We start from the raw sequence: 14,120 nt of genomic DNA on the forward strand, positions 1-14,120 counted from the left end.
CTGATCCCTGAGGGGAGTGGTGTAAGACATTCAGACTTACCTCCCTCACACACACACAGTCACACACACACACGCACGCACACACAGTGACACACACCGACTCAGGGTAAGTGGACCCGCAGCCTAATGCGGTTTAATCACTCCCAGCACATCCATCAGCAGCTCCAGTAGGGGGAGTGGAGTATTTTATCACCACTTTTAAGGGTTATTAGTACAAATACACTGTCACCCTGCATTACCACTGCAGCGCTTTAGGGTGCCATGCCCTCACCACATTCATTACAATCTCTATCAATATCTATCAGAACTAAACGCTCGCTCGCTCCCTCGCTCCCTCTCTCCCCCTCCACCTTCTTCCTCCTCCAGCGTCCTCTCCACACACATTCGCTGCCATTAAAAGATGAAGACTGACTCCCCTTCCTCACCCTCTCCTCCTCCTCCTCCTCCACTTTGTGCCTCCGTCTCCCATTCACCTCCTTTGACACGCAGCTCTAAAACTTTCACTCCATTTATCGTCCGGCACTGTTCCGGCCCGAGCTGTCGGGCTGACTTGATGGAGTCTGGCGGCTGGCAAGGACAACGCCAGACGGTGACTTTAAGAGTCCAGTGGTCAACGTCCCCAAAAAACATTTTTTTTTAAGAATCATGGATCTGATGAGTTTTTTTTTTTTTTTTTTTTGGCTGAGCACATTATTCACTTTGCACCATTAAGAGCTGCTCAAAGGTGAGAGCATTAGGGGAGACTTTCTTCCCTTTTTTTGGACGTGTAAAGTAACTTGAGGAGAGGGACAATTTGCAGTTTCTGGACCAGCGAGGTTATCAATCAAGCTGCATCTGACACTTAAGGAGTCCATTACTGTCTGGTGAGACTGACATTCTGATAAATATGAAGGGATTTTCTTGATCAGGACTTTGAGGGAATTGTGATGAGATGGGTGTACCTGTATGCCTTCTTTTGTGCCTCAAAGATCATATTCATAACGATTCAGCTGTAGGTGACAGATCCTGCACGTGAAGTGTGGCCCTTTTTCACTTCTGATTAAACAAATACAGCAGCTTGGAAAGTTGGGCCTTCTTTGAGGAACCAGAAAGTCTTCTAGAGTGTTTTCTTGTGAACTTGTGCTGTTGCAGTCATATTTTGGAGAATGAAGAGTGAAGTAAGGCGGGCAGCTGGGGACGATGGACGGGTCAAACAAACTTTCAAGTGTCTACTCTTCGATACGAGTGACAATGACCTCTCATATGAAGTTGTTGTCTCTTTTTTTGGAAGGTAACATAAGTTGAATTTGTAGGTTGACTCAACTCACTTTTGGGGCGAAGGCAGGCCTTTAGCCTTCTGACCAACAGCTGCAGCCCGCTCCCCCGTCAGTCAGATCAGCAACGCTCCTAATGATGTAAGAGTCTTACACTTACTGTAATCAAAATGGATGATGCAGTACAGTGTGTCAATCACGATTTGAGTGGACCTCACTCCCAGAATTGTAATGTAACATCCGCCATCTTGCTTGGAAGCTATACTAACAGACTCTATGGAGAAAGCTGAAAAGAAACAGGAATGGCGAAAAAAGGATGTTTCAACTTCCAACTGAGATGGATGAAGTGGATTTGTGCTCAAATCGGATGTTTGTGGCTCTTTCTACGAGGCAGCTTCTTCTCTAAAGCTTTATTAACATGTTTGAAGCGAGAGCCTAGTGTTCATTGAACATGGTTCCTGAATACAGTTACATCTATATTGTATAGTTATAGATACAGTTATAATGTATTAAAAGGTGTTGGGTTCTTAGTATATCAAATGTACAGTCCTCACACCTCCTTAAATCCTGCACTGTTGCAGACTCTACGCAAACATCGCTTTTAAAAAAGCCAGATGAACAAAAAGGTTGCACTCTACTGCTGAGAAAATCTTGACTTGATTTTTTATTTTTTTTTTAGGTTCAATGCTACCATGTGAGTTGTTGTTGTCGTTACAGTCCCCGTTGGCCATTGAAGAGTGTCCATTAGCTAACATTCCAGTCCAGTAAATTTGGCTGGATGACTCTCTGACATAACTAACCATGAAAGAAACAGTTTCTCACCTGCCATTAAAAAGCATCCATAAGCTAACTTTTCACTCTTGTTCCAAGGTTCAATCACTGATGGTTGTTATTCTACCTTAAGAGCAGCTCATGCGTCACTGAAAACATATGTGCAAGGTTATCCAAAGATCCAATCCGCCTTTCTTTATCTTTAAGGCTAAACATTGCGAGATTTGATTCTCCCCACCTACAACATATTAAATACAGAGCTCTATGTCCTGACACTGCTACTTGGCAGCTGTTGGCCACAGGTTCCATGGCTGAGGAAGGTTATTTGGAGGTAAACCCACACAGCTTTGCTTGCTAAGTGGCACAATTATCGTGCTTACACAGTGTTTACGTCTATGGTACACACCTGGCACAATTGCGTTGGTGTGCATTACCGAATAACCAACCTCTAAAAAAAAAAAAATGCATACAATACACCAACCCCCGCCCAGGAAAATAAGGAGGAAGAATTTAAGTTTAAGGTTGATTTATAGCAGCTAGCTCCAAATTAAAAAGAGATTACAGAGAAATCCCTGCTGCTGAAACAGCTTCAAAGCTCGCAGGTAATGAGATTTTCAAAAAGAATCTGGAGTGCACGCATGCAAACTGTTTGCACATGTGTGCCTCTGCATTTACATTCAAGCACGTACACAAAGACACATACAGATCATTTAATGACAACCTCTACCATCACAAGAACTCCATATGTTGCATCTATCCCCCCCCCCCACACACACACACAGTACACATTAGAAAATCACTTTAGTCTTGTTCTAAACTTCTCGTTTCAACCCCCCCCCCCCCCCCCCCCCCCCCCCCCCCCCCCCCCCCCATCTGATCATGTGGCTGTTTATTCTCCTTTAATTATTCTCTTCTCTTTTTTTTTTTTATCCAGGCTCATGAAATAAAAATCTATACTGGGATTCCCAGAGCTCTCGTTATCCAGTTGCACATATTTTATAGTGAAATAAAACAGCAGCGTAATGAACGTTGGAATTTGACCCCATGCAGTTCGGGCCATTCAAAGGTCGGGGAAATTAATTTTGCCCACAGTTTCAGAGGAGAAAGAGAGCAGGAAACGATGGAGAGTAGAGAGGTCATGAATACTACGAGACATCATGTGTAACCTGAACCTTTTAAGCTGCCTTTTTTCCAGCAGTTGATGAGTTAGTCCATTTTTCAAACATCTATGTGTTCCTCTTTTGTTTCCATGCATACTTTGTGAATGTGAACTTCTCCCCTTGCAGATATAGAAATGTACGTTTTTGGTGTGCTCAAAATTCAATTTACCTCTCAAAGCGCGGTTGAGAATTGTTTGCGTGTGCGTGCGTTTGCGTGTGTGTGTGTGTGGAGCACCTCGAGCACTGCTGTCATCCTTTTGAGAACAAAAGCACTCAGCGTTACAAGCCGGTCCAAGCCGAGTTCTGCCCTGTTATTTATGGAAACGAGGAGTGTATGGATTAAACAGATGATGCCAAGACGAACAACAAAAAAATGAAGCCATGATTCATTTCCCAAACCATGGAAAAGGGCCAAAGGACAAACAAATCAATGGCAGTTTGGATGATATCTGGCCTAAGCATTGACAGGCCCCGCAGTGTTTGGCATGAATGTAAATGTGAAAAGTGCAGTTTTCTTTATATGCAGTGAAGCAGGCCAAAGCTACAATATATGCTATTTTGTCCTGATTAACGTAGCTCAATACGTGCATTTGAAACAGTCATAGCTGTACTGAAGCTTCCACCAGCAAGCCGAGTGCTAAATACATATATTTTTCCTGCTTTCCTCAGTTGAATGGATTAAGCTGGAAAAAAAAAAGTGATGCTGATGATTTTAAGAGACAACGGCGAGATCCATCAAATTAGAAAGCAGCCAAAACAATCAAATAATGCACTGGATAAATGATGTCATACTGTAAAATCTATGGCTTATTGTCTGGGCAGAGGGCCAATTCACATCGCTACACTGGTTATGCAAAGCGTCAGGAATGCTTCGAACGTGAGCTAGTCATCAATATACAGCAGCGGCAGCCCGCTACTGTTATTCAATGTAAATTTGATATGTGTTTGTGTGCTCACGGCAGCCCCGTTAAAAGCCACATGTGAGGGACGATGAGGAGGAAAGCGAGTGGAGAAGAGAGGGGAGGGAGGGAGAGCGGGAGAAGAAACGAGCCCTGGCTGGCTGCCACTCATCTGGGCACCTTCTCTAAGCAGGGCAGAAAATCAAACACGCCAGGAAAGAATTAAAGGAGAAAGAGAGGGAGAGAGGGAGAGAGAAAGAAAAATGATTTTTCTTATAAATAGCAGGGCTTGCCAGAAGGCAGAGGAAATGAGAGCAAGTGAGCGCTGTGGAAAAGAAGGGCTTGAGCTTGACACGGGGCTTAAAATTGAGAGGGGGCGGGAAGAAGGGACCTACTGCGCGAAAATGTCTCCAACCAAAGCAAGGATTAGTGTTCCAACCTCCTCCACCGCCAAGATCCGCCAGTACAACTAATCACCTTCACAGCTTCTCTTCTCCCTCACTCTGCTCCTCTCTTCTCTCTGTCCCTTTTTTTTCACTCTTTTCATTCCCCCCCTCTTCTTCTCTTTTTTACCTCCACTCTCTTTAAAGTATCATTTCGCCCCTCTCATTGTCATTATGGCTAAAATTAAAGCAGAGTATGTTCTGCCAAGAACGATTAGCCGCCGCAGCCTAACTGGGCGCAGTAAGGTGCTCTCGGTTTTTTAGTCAATCAAGGAGGGGGGGGTGGGGGAGGGGGGGGGGCTACAGGCACAGGAACACTCTGCAAACTTCAAAAGGCATCTACATATATGATGACAAGGGATGTCTCAGATAAACCTCCTCCACCCAACATCCTCTCCCTTGCTTTCCGTCTGTCAAATCCCCTCTGTCACTCCATCCTTCACTCTTTGACCACCCCCTATCCCCTCGCTCCTTCTCCACCTGTCATCCCCTCCTTTTCCTGTGTTTCTTCTTCCTCTCTGTCGCCGCCATCCATTTCCTCTCCCCAGACAGGGATCCTCACAAAGATGGCGACGACGACAAGAACGACGGCGCATAAACATAAACAAGTCAAATTGATCACACAGAAGATGAGCCAGTCGGTGGATTTTTTTGGAGGGGTTTGTGTGTGTGTGTGTGTGTGTGTGTGTGTGTGTGTGTGTGTGTGTGTGTGTGTGTGTGTGTGTGTGTGTGTGGGGAGAGACAGGAGCGATTAAGCTCCTTTTTCCCCCTCTTCTTTCTCTCTTTCTCCCATCTCTCTTTTTCCTCTTGTAGAAGGTGAGGAGGAGGGGGGGTGAGCGGTTGCAGAACCATCCCGGAGAAAGAGCCACTTCATAAGCAGATGCCTGGCATACGATTGCAGCCGGGGGAGTGTGTGAATTCATTCTCCTCCGCTATAAATACACAACGCTTCTCTGTATAGGTGCAAGCGCAAAATGTAATTAGGCAGTGAGGCAGAAAAGCAAGCTGCCTTTCTCTCTGTTTGCATATTTTGTCCACAAATAATGTACTACAAAGGCGAAGAGAGGAGAAATCGCTCTTGAATATTCATTTACAAAATAACGGTTTGCTGATAAGGACAAGGTATGTGATAATCAATTAGCTAAATGTTCTACAAAAACCTGGCAAGACGGAATCAAGGCAGCAATAATAAATATGCACGCGCGCAGTCGATGTTGGCGAAGCGAAATGACGACTTCAGCAGAAGTCGCTGAATATCCATGCGGCATTAGCCTAGATAAAATATCACAATGAGGGAAAAACAGAGCGGGATGTGTATTTCTAATGAGTTTGTTTGTTTCAAGTGTTTTCACAAAAAGAAGGAGTTAGTTTTACATACAGTGAGCATTAACGCACCTGCTGGTGCCTGTGTGGTGTGCGTGGGATTAGGAATATTACGGGAGAGGAGGCCAATAGTGTGGATGGAGTAGTGAGCTGCACAAAAAAAACAACAACACAACAACAATGCATGTATTTTGAAGCAGAGTGAAGTGAGACTGTCTGGCTTTTCTGTGAAACATCAAATCGCTCAGAATCCCAATGATGTTTACAAGCTTCAAGTCTAAACACCGAGTCCTGAGCGTCCTCTCTGTAAGGCTACAGCTGATCATTTCACATATTATCAACTCATTTGATGCACTTTGATATATTTTGACATTTTGAAGATGTTTACAAAAATCTAAAATGTTCCAACAGCCAACAGTAACGTGCTCAAAGTGCTTGAATGTAATCAAGGGTTAAATGATCGATACGTCTTGCTGACTCTGTTCAGTCTTTTACATAACAGTTGTTTGGATGTGCATGTTTAGACATGCTGTGAATGATCAGAGTTTTACAGTACCAGTAATCGTCCCTGGTCATTGCAGGATTCGATGTTTTGTGTGTCTCTCATTTCTGTGTGTAAACTTTGTGGATGTAAAGCACTCGGCATGTTTAAAGGTCTTTAGAAATAAAGTCGACTTCATGAATTACTTTAAAACTCAGAGATGATATCATTAATTTTAGTCGAAAACAAAGAAGAGCAGCACCGCTTCCAAGGCAAAATGTTATTAAAAAAAATGAAGTTCAGCATTTTTACTTTAAAATTCACTTAAACTACAAAAACTTTATCGGTAAAAAAAAAAAAAAAAAGATTGAAATGTTTTTTCAATAATGACAAACAAGATGACAGAAACACATCGATAAAACCGCACATGAGCTAATGACAAATAAATCTCAACACACACACACACACACACACACACAAAGAAGAATGGTAGCCCCATACGGAAGAGAATTAGGGCTTTTATTTTGTAAGTCTACAGAGGTCGGATTTGAACCTGGACCGCCCGCTTCGAGGACTACAACCACTGATCCATCTGTGCCCCTAATGTGTGTATTCTGAGGACAAAAAAGCACTGGGCTCAGTCCACTTCTGTACGCCCTTCTGCACATTTTGGAGGTAATAATTAAAGCCTTTTTTTTTTTTTTTAACAAAGACCGAGACTACTTTTTTATCATTGTTTTAAAAATCGATACATCATAAATAATCAGCTCCAGCCGTTTTCATGTCCTTTCATCTGATTGGTCTGTGATCAAACCGCCTCATTAACTGTCTGTTGATCGACTAATCGATTATTCAGACAGTTGAGTCTGATCTTTTTCTATGCACACATACGAGGCACTTCCATCTGAATTCCTCAACCCTAATTGTTCTGCATGTCCAGTGTAATTGAATTGTTCTCCAGGCAGAGCTGCAGCATTATGCATTATAGTTATTACCACTACAATGTTGTGTATGCATGTAAAACCAATTACAACACATAATTAGGCCTTGTGTCTATTAATAACTACTAAGAAATACTCAAGTGTTGGATATAAGCAGTTGGTTTGAATAGGAAGTATAAATGTCAACGCCAAGGCTCTCCTGCTTCTCCTGTAGGCCTGGCGCTCCTCTTAGGAGCATGGCATGTCGCCCTCTACTGGCCAGAAGAAGAATTACAGCTGACCCTGCCTCCTGCAGCCGACCTGGCAGGGAACAAAGAGGCAGCGCTGTGCCAAAGAGGCCTATCACTCTCTCCTCCAGAGGGGAGGAAGAAAGCCGAAGGTTTCCAGAGAGGGGGGTGGGCAAGGTTGGAGGGGCAGGCACACTGGAGCAATGCAGCTGTGCTGTGCGGTCGACTCCCAGCCGAACGGGGGCAAACTGTTTCAGCGTGTGTGTGGGAAGGAGGTGGGGTATGCTGGGGACGGTGGTGGTGGTTGGCAACGAGGGGGTGAGCTGCGGAGACATCTGTCATCCTATCGTCAGTGCTGTCACATCATAGGACAAATGGGCTGCAGGGTTTTTTGCACCCCAAAAACAAGAGGTGGCAAAAGGTATCCGTTAACATGTGAACCATTTCTGCCCTCGGTGCTCCTTTGAATAAGCCTCGGCCACAGTGCTGAGCCTCATCAAAGGGCAGAGGATGGAAAACGGTTACAAAGTGAAAGCAAATGCCTATCTGTCAAATCAAAATGAAATCTCAAAATCGACTCAGCGCCATGAAGCTGTTCTGCATGTGAGCGTCCTTGGCTGAGGCCCAGAGCCACGTTTTCAGGGGTCCGGAAGTCCCTGCTTGTGAGCGAGGACGAAGAGTGAGTGAAGGGAGAGTGGCATATTTAATTTCCCCCTCCTTCTACCTCGTCGCACTGCCAACACCCCCCTTTTTGTTTTTTGAAGCGGGACTGCCGCAGCAACCGAGGCAAGGTCTTCCATAATGACACCTTGACTGTGAAGAACTTCATCCACTCCGCTGCGCTATCTGGCGCCCGCGTGACAAGACGGCTGGCTTTGTTGCCAGGAGAGTGGAAGAGAGCTTTGAACTGCAGACTGACAGCGCAGGGGAAGCCGTTCCAGGCGTAAATGTAAATTACTATTACTTACACGTTTAACCCAGCACCTACAGCCCCCCCCCCCCCACACACACCATACTTTCCCAGTTCACTGGCTTGCACTTGCCTGTGGAAGGAGGCAGTGGTGGTAGTGGTGGTGGTAGAGGTATTGGTAGTGGTGTTGGTGTTTGGGGGGGTGGAGGGGGGGGGGGAACAATTCTGACATCATGTTGCCCTCTTTTGGTTGGTGACAGGAACTGCACCTCTAACCTCAAGGCAACAACTCAGCCTGTCCTCTCTCCTTTTTGAACAAAAAAAAAGGCTGAATGGTCAATAAACGAAATATGTCCATGATTGTATTTATTTCAGGTTGATAATGAATACAAATCCACATAAATCAGGGGTGGATCAAATCTGAAGATAGAAATGAATTGCATGAAATTCAAGGTAACTACAACAAACTGCGTGAAGTGTTTTCCTCTCAACTTTACATTCATAAAAGAAACCACGTCTAAAGCTTTTTGTTCTCCACAGCCTCCCTGTGAATCACGCACACAAAAAAAACAAACAGCTACAAGCTTGAACAACAGTCTTTTTATCCGGTGGATTCACTGCGTACTGACTGTTTGGCACATTTCTTTTTATTTCACCTTCACTAACACTGAAGTCAAAGGCACTCATTACGACGTGTATAAAAGTGGAGAAGGCACACTGATGACGTAAACAGGCCTCGAGCACGGATGTCCTCTTGACCATGGAACTGACTTTCTGGAAGTGTCGCGTGTAGATTTGCGTTTAAATGTGTACAAATCAATGATCAACAAACGAGTTCAATCGTTTGTGAAAGAAGTCAGACATCGGTTTCCTCTCCACACCCTCATATGTGATTGAATCTTGTTTTATTGTAGCCAAGAATTACATCCAAAGTGAATAATAACGTAATGTATCATCATTGGATCAGCTTCTTTGAATATTGTGATTTGTTAAGTGTTTTTTTTTTCCTTCAAGCGGTTGCTTTTCCTCACTTGTAAATGAAAAAAAAAAAACACTTTAAATTTACACTTTCGAGACTGAATTGTGAACTTGTGAATTTCTCACAAGCTTTTCCATAATCCACTGTAGCTTTCGTCTAATGTGGGTTAAAGTGCACAGTAAGCTCTTGAAACCGGCTCGTCCATCTGTTAATTGCTCATTTTGAATGCAAACTACAAGAGTCGCATGTCAACAAAAAATAGGAAATAATTCATCTGAATATTTTTCTCAAGAGAGTTTTTTTTTTTTTTTTTTCATATGACATAAGAAAGCCACACTTTAATTCAATCACATGTGATTGTATGTTTGTTTCCTGATGTGATGAACAATTTCTATGAGTGGAAACTGAACGTAATGAGTAAAATCATATTCCACTTTTCTTTTTTTTTTTTTAATCTTTTTTAAAGGTTTTTCTGTTTTTGGCCACTGAACTGTTGACGTGTAACTTCTCAGGAAATCTCTTGTAATAAATTATTTGAGATATTAGGCAGGTGGATTCATAAAGAACACACCATGGTAATCTGAATCATTATTTTTAGAAGTGATTGGTATTTTTTAGCTTTTTGTGCTTTAACATCTGTCACACTTTTTATTTATAAAAAAATAAGAAATAATTCTTCCACTGTGACTCGAGAAGGATAAAGAAAGATGGCTGATTAACCGGAGGGACACACTGCTGAATATTTCAAAACTTCAAATACAATCAGCGCCTAGACTAACTAGCGTTCGAGGGTTACACGTGTGAGGCACGTAATGAGCAGACAGGTGAAAAGAGATACGATATCAGAGCTTAATGATTGGCCACAGATTGGATTTTAAGTATAAAATGACACTGTGAGCGTGGAGCGTGGATAGAGGCTTGTGTTCTGCTGTTGATCTCATTTTGTCACTCCACTCGCCGAGCTGAGCTCACTGGCAGCGCCTGTCGTCAGGCAAAGCTCCAAGCCTTTTCCCTGAGATGCATCTCCACTGAATCAATAGGGCCCTCGCAGCATATCATTAGACATAAGTATTATAATTACTTGTGTTATTAATTTTGCCTTAATACCAGGGATAACATGATATGTAATTCAACCCTGTTGAGGGAAGAGAAAATAAGATAATCACAAATGCATCTCTTATGAAAATCAATGTTGAAATGGATATTCCAATAATGCCAAACCACTGCCCCTCTGTTTTTTTCCTCATGCATATCAACCAATCATTTTCCGCATTCATCTGGAAAAAATATAGAAATATGTCCGACATATTTCACATGGGCGCCCCTGTCCGAGGCAAAACAATATGGATTTGTGTTGCCTCGCAAACAATTTTAATAAAAAGCTATTGATTGGGGATCGAGCGTCTAGCCTGTGGGCGCGGAGCACCAGACCCCAGTGGGTCCAGATCATTAATGTCCTCAACTGCTGGCTTCACTGGCGCAAATTTGTTCAATAAGGGTCTGGCACGCATGCTTCAGGGTTTGATTTGGATACAGCGCGTCAAACTGTTTGTGGCTGCTCCGCAGGCCGCAGACCGAAAAAATCACAAACAGTCTCAACATGAGGGTGGAGTGTGTTATAATAAATCCTGTTTGATAATGAGCGCTGATGCATATGAGTTTCTGTCTTTGAACGCACATTACTCCTACTCCGCCTGAACGCTCACCCCAAACAGGTCTCTTTAGAGGAACAGGAGTAGTTAAAAGAGATAGAGCCACAACCAAATCCATGTCTGCTTCATCTCTCTCTCTCTCTCCCTCTCTCTCACACACACACACACACACTCACACACACACACACACACACACACATGCAGTGCAGCTCGTCATCATTTGACATCCTCCTGAGCAAAACACACTCCTCTTCTTTATGTCACCAAAATTTGTGCAGCCACAATATCTACATTCAGGCAGACACACACTCACGTATACTTTCTTGAGCAGGTATCAAAGCTCCGTTGCAGCGAGACAGTTTTAATTACCAGGTACTTTCCTTCCTGCTTATGATTTCAATTTCTCCCTGCAAAGCTGGTAATGATATTCAAAACGCCTGCTGGCAACTCCGACTCCTTATTCTCCCCTGTCTTTCCTTCCCACTAAGATGTGAACACCCCAGTTTATAGGCTTATTTGTCCTCCAGTCACTTTGTAAAATCTTTATTCGGCCGAAGATATCTTTTTCAATGCGAGCCTCGCTGGAAGGAATGGCAATAAAGGTTTTGGGGAGGGTGGGAAGAGAGATCAATGCAGAATGTATTAGCCGGCACTACCGAGACCGACTCCAATAATAAAAGCATTGATCCTTTAAAGTGAAGCTTATTCTGTGTTCGGCGTGGAAGGGAGGATGGTCCATTCCAATACTGCGCACAGGCCAGATGGAGAATCACAGCAGGCGGTCTCACCCTCCTCCCCCTTAATATTCACATTATATTTCAAACCCATATTAGATTCAGTCGCACAATTACAGAGGGATTCTTGTCGAAAAGCATGCATTATGGAGGAGCATGTCCAATAATACAGCATATGGAATAACATATTCAATTGGCACTACTAAAGCTTTGCCAAGTACAAAAGAGGGGGAGAAGACGAGAACAGAAGGACACGTGAGGAGGAGAATAAAGTTAAATGAGGTGGGAGACTTTTAGGCGCATTACAGGATCTTCACTTATAATTTATTTTTTTTATTATAGCACAATTCAGATTACAGTTATGTGCGACACAAACTTCTTCAATTTTTTTCCCTATTTTCTAATTTTCTATGAAATGTCTTGTGTTCCAAACATGAGCCGCTAATATTTCCATGAGTCACCGGACACAGCAGATCCCAGCAGTGTCTGCGTACACAACCGTCGGTAGTGAAGCGGCGGCAGTAATCAAGCGTGAGGGCTGGATATATAACAAGCACACTTCACAGTATGCCTAACAAGCACACTTCACACACTAATCAGCTCGAGTGGACTTTGCTTTGCATCCACATCCTCGCGTTTAGTTTCTGCCTCACAGACATGAGCCCCTGGCTTCGATGATGAAATGATCCGGAATGCATCAATCCATAGATTATTGGTGATTTTCCAGATGTAACAGGTATGGTCTTTGTGTAGATAGGAGGGATAGTTTCTGTGTTCTTAATGACAAAGTGCCCAAAGTAAGTTTAGAAGGTACACATAGCGTGCTGCACACTCAGTCTTAGAAGGCCCAGAAATGTTGGTTAAAAACACAGAAACAGCTGCAAAGACCGACACCTTACGCACAACAATGAACAGAGAAAAGCATGACAATGATTTTTGAGACTATAATCAGATTCAGCAATAAAGATGCACCTACCACTTATTTATTATAAATAAAAAGAAAATACCACCAGTCACAAATCCAGTTTTTTCTTTACAGCCAAATAACCGCCTTGAACCCAAATGTATTCAGTTCAACAAATTTGACTAAAGCTGCTAATTTTCCTCTCCGTTGATTAATCAACAAAGGGCTTCAGCTTTATTCAGCAGTTTGTAAAACCTTCATTTCACCTGAGAGGCTGGAATGAACGTAAGTTTATTCCATCATCTAAAAGTTTAGAGTTGCTGCAGTTGATTTTCTGCCCTCTGCCAATATTTACATCCACCTTTAAAAGATGTGTCGTACGCTTGCTGTGTTTGATGGGAGTTTGGAAATCACCTGATCACTTTGCCTCTGTCTGCAGCGACATAGAAGAAGGCGTACATAAAGTCCCAAAAAATGTAAAGTACTTTACAGCCTAATTTGAATAAGAGATGAATCAGTTTGAATATTAAGATAAGTACGAATACACACACACACACACAGACACAGACACACAGTGACTCTATACCTATTGCTCCTCCACTCTTTGAAGGACAAGGCGAGCTGGGGGTAGAGGGACAGAAACCCGCCCCCCTGTAATCCCATCAACTCATGTCAGACAGCAGTCTGGATACAAGCCTATCTGTGAGGCCTGTAATCCACGGCTAAGACACACCACCAACACTTATCTGGAAACACACACTCACACACACTCAGAAGTACACAAAGTCATCCAGAAACATACCGGGAGAGGAAAGTGATATCTGGATGCTGCTTGTAGAAAAACACAATATTGTAGTGTATATAATGAACATAAACAGGAAAACCTTGTTACATCAACATATGAAGAGATTGTAATATATATATATATATATATATATATATATATATATATATATATATATATATATATATATGAAAAAAGAGAGAGTATAAATAGATGAGAAAAAAATTGAATGTCTAATTTGAATTTTATAGGAAAGATTGAAAAGTGAAGGGAAAGGTTATGTAATTTCAAAGGAGTTAATCTGAAGCAAGCTAATGAAGAAAAAGAAAGAAAGAAAATCTTTCCTAATGTTCAATCCCCCAGACTTTGATGGATCTTCAAATTCATTTTCTGTCAGAGAGAATGAAAGTGCAATATTCTGCCTGTGTACATTTTCTGTGTGACATATGTGCACATTGTAGATGTTTCGTCATTCAATGACATGCTTTTCTCTTCAGGACAGAACAATCTACCTTTCTGAAATTCATGTCTTGAGATAAAAAATGACTGACAATAAAGAGCCCCGCACCCTCCCATTGTGGTGAGAAATCAAACAATGTAGTATTCAGATTAAACATGAAAATGCATCAAAAAAAGATAGAGATAAAGTACATGTTGAA

General features: G+C 42.6%; 1 long non-coding RNA gene across 3 annotated transcripts in view; it reads right to left on the minus strand.

Annotated features, from left to right (window-relative positions):
- Positions 1–14,120, minus strand: part of LOC306836000 — a 139,298-nt gene that overhangs the window by 122,266 nt on the left and 2,912 nt on the right. The window lies entirely within an intron of this gene.

Source organism: Symphodus melops (genome assembly GCF_947650265.1).
Source record: "Symphodus melops genome assembly, chromosome: 15".
In the NCBI taxonomy this organism is placed as follows: domain Eukaryota; kingdom Metazoa; phylum Chordata; class Actinopteri; order Labriformes; family Labridae; genus Symphodus; species Symphodus melops.